The sequence below is a fragment of the Myotis brandtii genome, unplaced genomic scaffold (assembly GCF_000412655.1).
Source record: "Myotis brandtii unplaced genomic scaffold, ASM41265v1 scaffold332, whole genome shotgun sequence".
NCBI classification, from domain to species: Eukaryota; Metazoa; Chordata; class Mammalia; order Chiroptera; family Vespertilionidae; genus Myotis; species Myotis brandtii.
In genome coordinates, this window is record NW_005362797.1 from 1,569,261 (window position 1) to 1,577,645 (window position 8,385).

Consider the following 8,385-nt stretch of genomic DNA (forward strand, 5'->3'; position numbering starts at 1 on the left):
CGCCGGCCGGGGGCCGGGTCTGTGCCCGCCTGTAAGGCAAGCAGCCTGCTCAGGAGAGCCGTGAATCCCCGCGAAAACCGAAACACCCGCCTGTCTGCCCCTTTCAAAACCAAACTCCGTCTGTGCGGGTGAACCGGAGCTCACTGTCAAACCCTGGTGTGAGACGGGAAAGAAAAGCGTTGGCTGCAGCTGGACTCAGGGAAGGCGGCTGTGCATATCTGCAGCCCCAGTGTAAACCTAGGGTTTCCATATGTTTGCCCGGTGCACGTGTGATCGTATACTAGTATATTCACAGACGGTAAGAGGCAGTGCGGGTTCAACAAAGACAGGTTTCAAAAATACCACGCTAAAAAAGAAAAAAGGCTAACGATGTTGACAATCGTTGTTCCAATTATTTTTTTTTTTTCCTAACAGGTCCCTTTGCATTTTTGCCTTCTCTTATTTATATCATATGCTATTTTAAATAACAAAGGCCCATATGGCTAAACACGTAGACATCTGATTTTCAAAAGACCTCAAAAATTGCATCAAAGCATGCACTCGTGTGTCTCCTAAGAAATCAACAAGAAAGAATTAATGGTGGCATATGGTGTGCCTCGTAGAGAAAACTTAATTACAAGTTAAAACAATTGCAAAAATTTACAAATTCCGTAAACTGAACGTAAATTATGATCCTAGATGTATACCCAAAGCAGGGTGTGTACAGTGAGGAAAAGTGCAAGTTCTAAATTTCTTTTAACTGTGGGAAGGGTGTTACATGAACCCCCTATAACAGATTACCCACACTGTTCCCCAAAAGGGCTTCCAATGACCTCTCAGGGCGTTCATTCACTGCAGCCCACCTGGAAAGGCAACTTTTAAACTCGCAAGTGCTCATTTAAGGGAACAATTCTATTAGCCCTTAATTCAAAACAAAAGCGCTTTCATTTCAAAAGCCTGTTTGAAAGGCTTTAAGACTGGGCAAGCTTTCTTGTCTATCTTTGATATTTCCAAGGGTGAAGGTCACGATTCTGTAAAACTGCTAATAACAATGGTATGTGGTTTGACACCAAAAGGAAAATCAAATATGTGTTTTCTGAGTCTTATTTTTGGAGCAGAAAAAGTCCCTTTGAAATTACTCTTGCCTTCCTCCTTCCCAATTATAGCTAAATAAATGTAATGGAAGATTTCTAGTATTAATTAAACATCAAAAGCATCTTTTCTGCTGCCTTATGTCCATGCAAAGGACTAGTCGTACTACGTTACACTTGTCGATCTTCAAAGTACGGTACTTGCACATACATCTCATGTGACCTTTATCACATTCCTTGTGATAAGACAGACATGTAATTCCCAATTTGTAAGTGAGAAAGTGGAGGTATCGAAGGGTAAAGTGACTTGTCCAAAAATCACATTTCCAACAGATCCCTGCTTTTTCAAGTGCACCGCTAGCTTCCAAACTATCATTTCTCCATAACGACTGTGGAAAATGAAGTTTCCAAAACAAAAAATGCAGGGAGGTTTCTGTAGTCATCTTTTTTTTTTACCTGTATTAGGGCTGCAATTTACCTGGTTGAAAATATCTTAGTCTCTGCTCATCAAGATGGCAGGTGAGGCCCAGGCTGGTCAGGTTTCTATCCTGCGGCTGGTCACAGGGCACCCCGGCAGACAGAAACCTTCAGACTCTAGGGCTGAGCAATGCGCCTGTCGCCTAGGCAGCTTTCTGCTCTTTATCAGACACTCATCATGGACTCCACTTTACATGCAGAGGAGTGACGTTTTCTCAAGTGGAACTTGGTTTTCTAGGTGCCATTCCAGCACTGAAGGCCCTGGAAAACCCTAGAACCTCAGACGTGTCAGAGACCTGGGGGCCTATTCGTGACGTCCAGGGTGTCCCTGCTTAGACCCGGTAACAACCGGGGTGTCACCTCCCGGCTCTCCTGCACCCATGGGAAAGTCACCAGCCATTTCTGCTTGTGGCAGTCCACCGCCGCCTCCCCTCTGCCGAAAGGAAATGTAACTTCTCTGATGATGTGTCCCAACCTAAATGCCAGCCAGGTGAGGGATGGGTGACATTTAGCTGTAAAGACAGAAACATTTTTATTCTTAAAAATGAGTCATTCCATTGTTTTGTGCAGCTCATAAGGAAGAAGCTAGGCATGGCTGCATCGCTGGAAGATATGGATGACCTTCCTTAGGAATCACTTGGAGGATTGATGCACAACTTCATTCCTTTGTTGAAAACTGGTCTAGCCCTGGCCGGTGTGCCGGTGGGTGTGGCATGGTTGGTTGGGCATCATCCTGCGCACCAGAAGGTTGACTGTTCGATTCCTGGTCGGGAGGGGGGGGGGGGGGAATGGAGCATGCAGGAGGCAGCCTAGCAATGTGCACTCTCACATCAATCTCTCTCTCTCCGCCCCCCCCTCTCTAAAATTCAATTTTAAAATCTTAAAAAAAAACTGGTCTACTTACTTTACAGTGACACCATCCATGTGGCTTTCAAATGCTAGGCTCAAAGTAACCTTAGCACCAATACGAGGTGATGAAGCTGAAAAGAAATGCTGGTGTTGAGCATTACTCAAAGCTAGAGCTAGTTAAAATAAACCACTCATTCATTCATTTGATTGTGTATATTTCAAACATTGAAAACCTACTATGAGCAAGGGCTACGGCTATAAAAAAAATACTGCCCTCAAAGCACTAGTCATCATTTGGGGCCTATGGGCAGGCAAACAGTTGAATTGCAGAGCAGTGGGGTAAGTGCCGCAATAAAACCATGTCACAGGTGCTGTGTGTTCAATGCCAACGATCCCAGTGCTGGGCCAGTTCGTTTTTAGAGCCATTCTCAGCCAGGCCCCCTGCTCTGTATTGCTAGGAGCAGCCTCTTACAGACCGACTGGAGGTGAGAGGAAAGTAAAAGCTAAAGAAATTCTCCCCTGCTCTCTAGACTTTGATGGCATTTCCAGCACTGGCTGCAAGTAGCCGAGTGACCCCAGCTCCCAGCTTAGGTAACACTGCCACTTCCTGTTAGTACTCCAGCTTAGGATGTTAAAGGCTTCCTGCTGAAAAGTTTTCTGGGTAACTTCACCTTCTCCCGTTTGTATCTCAGATCCTCCATCACCCATATGAGCAATCCCCTGCATTAAATCCCTTCTGTGCACATCAGTAAATTCCAGTGGAAGAGCATCTTACAAAATACCTCAGCAGTACTCCTCAAAACTATCAAAGTCACCCAAAACAAGGATATGCTGAGAAACTGTGACAGCAAAGAGGAGCTTTAAGAAGACATGACAATTAAATGTGTTGGGGTATGCAGGGTGGGATCCTAGCACAGGAAAAGGATATCAGGTTAAAAACTAAGGAACTCAGAATTAGGATGGGCTTACCTAGTAATAATGTATCAATATGGGTTTATTGAGTGTAACAAAATATCACACAGTAACAAGTAAGGTGTTAATAATAGGGGAAACAGTGTGAGATATGTGGGAACTCTTGTACTATCTTCTCGGTTTTTCTGTAAATATAAAACTTATAAAAAATAAAGTCTATTTTTAAAAATTCCTTCTACGGTAAACATTTAAAGTGGTTTTGTTTCCCGCCTGCAAAAACCCTGTTGCCTCCCTTCCCAAGCGGGGGCAGGCCTGACCCAGCAGGTCCCGCTTTTTTACAGGGAGATAAGCAGGAAGTTTAACAGTCAGGATATCAAGAAACATCCCAGCAAGGGATCAGGCTGCTCTGGGAAACCAGGGAAAAGCCTGGATCTGAAGCCAGAATGTGGTCCGGGACAAGGATGACGGGACAGGGGAGAGGGATGTGCGTGAGGAAGCCACGGCAGCCGGCCAGGGTGTGGAGCCAGGGCCTAGGGCCCATGCCTGAGAAGGGAGCCTTGAGCCTGCTTTCAACCGGAAGTCAGAATGACCTGGGGTGAGGGAGGGGCTGGCCCTGGGCTCTCTGGGAGCATAGACAGAAGAGGAAGAGGGGAGAAAGGGCATGGGGTGAAGGAGGGGAAGAGGAAGAACAATAATCATAGCAGCTAACAGTCACTGAGTCATTTTACCTGCATTTTCTCATTTCTAGTTCCTCATAAGCAAGGCACTATTTTTATTCCCATTTGACAACTGAACTTACCCAAAATTGCATCGATATTTAGGGGCAGAATTACAGCTCAAATCCAAGTCTGTTGGACGCCAAAAGAGGCTCAAGAAAACACCCTGCCAGGCAGTCTTGGTAGAAGCTATGAAATGGATCCTCAAGGACAAGTAGGGGTAGGATGTAAACAAGAGTGGGGAGAAGAGGGTCCCCATGGAGGGGACATCCCAGGATAGGGAAAGGCATGGAGGGATGAAAATGGGAGGCAGGATGGAGAGCAGTGTGGCCAAAGCGGAGGTTTCAAATGAGGAAGTGCCTGTGAATCCCGCTGGAGATGAGGCTGGGCCAGTGTCCACCAGGTTTGAACTTTATCTTGCTTTCCACATGGCAAACCCTTCATCTCCCTTAAATCTTTGCTCAAATGTCCCCTGCTCAGTTTCTCTTGATCCTCCCAATCCTGCCCTATTTATTTTTTTCCTTTTTCTCTTGCACTTATTACCTTCTAATACATTACTAATTATTCATTGTTTCTCTCCCTCTCCCCCTCCCCCCCACTTCACACATGAATAAAAGTTCTACAGGCTAGGAATCCTTGTTTTGTTCAGTGATCATTTCCAAACACAGTTTCTGGCCCGTTAAGTTAGTAGGTGCTCACTTTTTTTTTTTAACTGAATGAATGAAGTTAGTAAATAAGAAGGTGTTTGTATCAATTAGGGTTCTCCAGAGAAATAAAACTAATTGATTATGGAAGCTGCCAAGTTCTAAGATTGGCAGTCAGCAAGATGAGGACCCAGAGCCGATGCTGTGGTTCCAGTCCAAACGCCAGCAGAAAGAAGACCCAGGAAGCAGGAGAGAACTGATGTCCCAGCTCAAGGCAGTCAGGCAGGATGATTCTCCCTCACTCAACCTTTTCGTCCTATTCAGGCCCTCACCTGATTAGATGAGGCCCACCCACACTAGAGAGGGCAATCTGCTTTATTCAGTCCACAGATTCAAATGTTTATCTCATCCAAAACACCATCACAGACATACCAGCATAATGTTTGACCAAATATCTGGGCACCCCATGGCCCAGTCATGTTAACACATAAAATATTCACCATCTGAGGATTGAAAGGGCTCTGTGTTTTACAAGGATCCTCCTAAGACCTATGTGGAAGATAATTAGAGGCAGCAAGCTTAGTTCAGGCAAGAACGGATGCAGCAGACCTGAAGGAAGCCATCACCTGCAGTTTCAGATAACCCCTCAGTGACCTCTGGGTGCCACATGACATTAAATGCGCCAAAGGTACATGCGCAGACACAGCTCCAAGAGGGATCATCAGAGTGCAGCGTCCAGAAGAGAACAGACTGGAGGATGTGTCCTCTGGCCTCTCTGTTCAGTTGGAGCAGACACGAGTGGGGGTGTCTGTCTGCCTGGCTCTCCTTGGGGGATTTTTCCATTTCACATGATGGCCCTGGTGAATGGGAGCAGACTTCTTATGGGAAGACCCTCTCTCGCTGACCATAGTATTGGCTCTGAGTGGGCCCTTGGCCCCAGGCCAGGCCTCTCCGAGACCTCTGGAATTTTCTAACTGAAGCCGGGGAAGGGGGCCCTTTTCCAGCCTGGTTGCCAAGCTGTAGGGGGCTTCCAGCAGCCACATCCTTGGTTTGTGGGCTCAGGAGAAGGCTAACAATCCACCTATTAGGCCAAGCAGGATATAAAACCAGGATGAAAGCCTAATATAAACGCTGGATTACCCAAATAAACCTTTTCCCCTCCATTGTCGTAAACAGTTTAGATTAGGCTGTATACATAGCCACCGGGTATACACAGAGGCACAGAAATCCTCCCTCTGTTGGAGAGAACCCGGCAATGCTAACTGTCTAGATCCAGGCAGTATCAGGTTAGATGAAAAGAGAGATTTTTCCACTTGCTTCTTTGTAGGCTTTCCATCGCAATAAAATGCCACCCGCCTTCAACCTATGGAGTCGCAAGCTTTCACCTTCTCCGTGAAACCCATAGGCCTGCCCTTTCGGGAGCACACACTCAGGAGACGGTGAAACAGCACGTGACCCAGACTTCATTACTTTCACCCACCACTTTACAGGGGATTTATTGCCTCCCCCAGGTGACAGTCCTCAGTCACTGCTATGACTCCCTGCTTGTCAAAAGGAATGAACAAAGCTCGCTTAGCTTCGTTCCTCTCTTTGATATTTATCACATTGACTCCTTCATTGACCCAATCCAGTACTTCGGGGACAGTGCTGTGTGGGCAATGCTGGGAGATGGGCGACCTCCCAGGGCCTTCTCCACACAGCCAGTTAGAGGACTGGCTGCCATGTGTGTCCTCAGACCGGTTTTCCTCGGCTTCGGTTCAGCCCTTTAGGAATTATTTATCCTGAGGTCTGACTCCTGAGCAGAGCTGCAATGTAGGCCCTGAGAGGGAAGCGTGGGGCAGAAGCTGCCAGAAGCAGTCTGCTCTGGCTCAGGGCCAACCAGCTGGCTGCTGAGCCGAAGGCCCCTGTGTCTCCCCAGACCCCCTTTGTCTCCCTGGGCCTCCCTTTCTCAGCTGCCTCGCCCCAGGTAATCATCGCTGGCACTCTGCAGTTCCCCAGCTCCTTTTATTTCTGCATTTCAGATCACTTTACACACGTTAATTAAGCCTCGAAACACTCAGGAAAGCAAAGCAAAAGGCACGTGGGGACATTCGGGCCCTGCTCCTCTCAGCTGCTCTGGCAGGCAGCACGAACTCACCCGCCCGAGGAAGGGGCCAGGGAGGGTTTCCGGTGCCCGCCTGCAAGGTCAGGGCGTCAGGGATTAAAACGATTCCACACATCACACTTTTCACTTCGAGTCACATGTCATCAGTACAGGTCAACCTCCCACCTGGGGTCACAGTGCATCCAGACTGGGCAACACCGCTGACCGACAGGGGGTACCTGTACCACACCTGTGATAGGGCCTCAGTCTGCACTGCAGTGCTGACGGGCACAGGTGTGGGCTTGGGGATCAGAGAGGTTTCAGTCTACATCCTGGCTCTGCGCCTCCCCGGCCGAGCTGTCTTGCAAACATGGCTTGGTATCCGAAATCCTGCCGTCTTAGCTGTGAAGTGGATCTGACAGTATCTGCCCTCACCCTGTTGGCTTCTGGGAGGAGGATGAAGTCAGCTCACGCATGCAAAATATTTGGGGCCAAAATTTAAAACATATTTATGTTTGGCACATAAGACGATTTTATGGTCTTTCTGAGCCACCTCTCCAGCGAATCCCAGTCCTTCTGAATTAATATTGTCCTACTATAGCAAGCTGGACCCTCCAGCTCACATTAGGACTTAAGACACTGACAAGAAATGGAGTGGGGGGGGGGGATCCAAATGAGGTCTGCAGTTTAGTTGACAGCTGTCTCCATGTCAATTCCTTGGTTTTGAGAAATGTATCACAGTTATTTGCCATATTAATGTTATGGCAAATAACTGTGAGTGAGTGGTATGCAGGAAGTATTCTAGTCTATCTTGGCAACAAATGCTCATCTAACAATAGCAATAACCTTATTAAATTGCATCCAGATCAGTAAGGCCTCCACAGTAGGTCTAACAGTTCACCTGTACTCTTAGTATACTATATTAAAATACCCCCTCAGGGTCCAAAAAGGTAGCAAGTTTTTGTTACCAAAATAAGAGGCAATTTATGTTATCTCTAGTTGTTATCACCTCCAAGAAAAAAAAAGTCATTGAGTTTCCAGTGTCTGCAAGGCACCATATTGTACGTGAAAATAGCAAACATTACTGTCAGGGGGAAAAAAATGTTGCCCGTGTGGAAGTCATTTTCAGGTAGCTGTTTGGATGTAGAGATTTGATAACCTTACCATTTAAGCCCCCGGTGCTTTCCCTGTTTCACAGGAAATGGATGGCTGGCCAGTCCATCAGCTCCTCACTTTCCGTTTTGGTGGGCAGTAACTAGCAAGAACAATCTTGTCAAATAACACCGTGGATTATACCGCTCACCGCCCTGAGTACAGGTTTTGAGATGTTCATCTGGAAATGCCAAGGGTATCTTTTCTCTCTCCAACTTAATAGAGACCAGAGGATTTAAATACTTGTATTTCCTTATTTCTTACTAGTGGCCCAGTGCACGAAATTTGTGCATGGGGGGGGGGTTCCCTCAGCCCAGCCTGCACCCTCTCCAATTGGGGACCCCTTGGGGGATATCTGACTGCTGGTTTAGGCCCAATCCCTGTAAACCAACAGTCGGACATCCCTTTCGCAATCTGGGACCGCTGGCTCCTAACCACTCACCTGCCTGCCTGCCTGATTGCCCCTAATTGCCTCTGCCTGC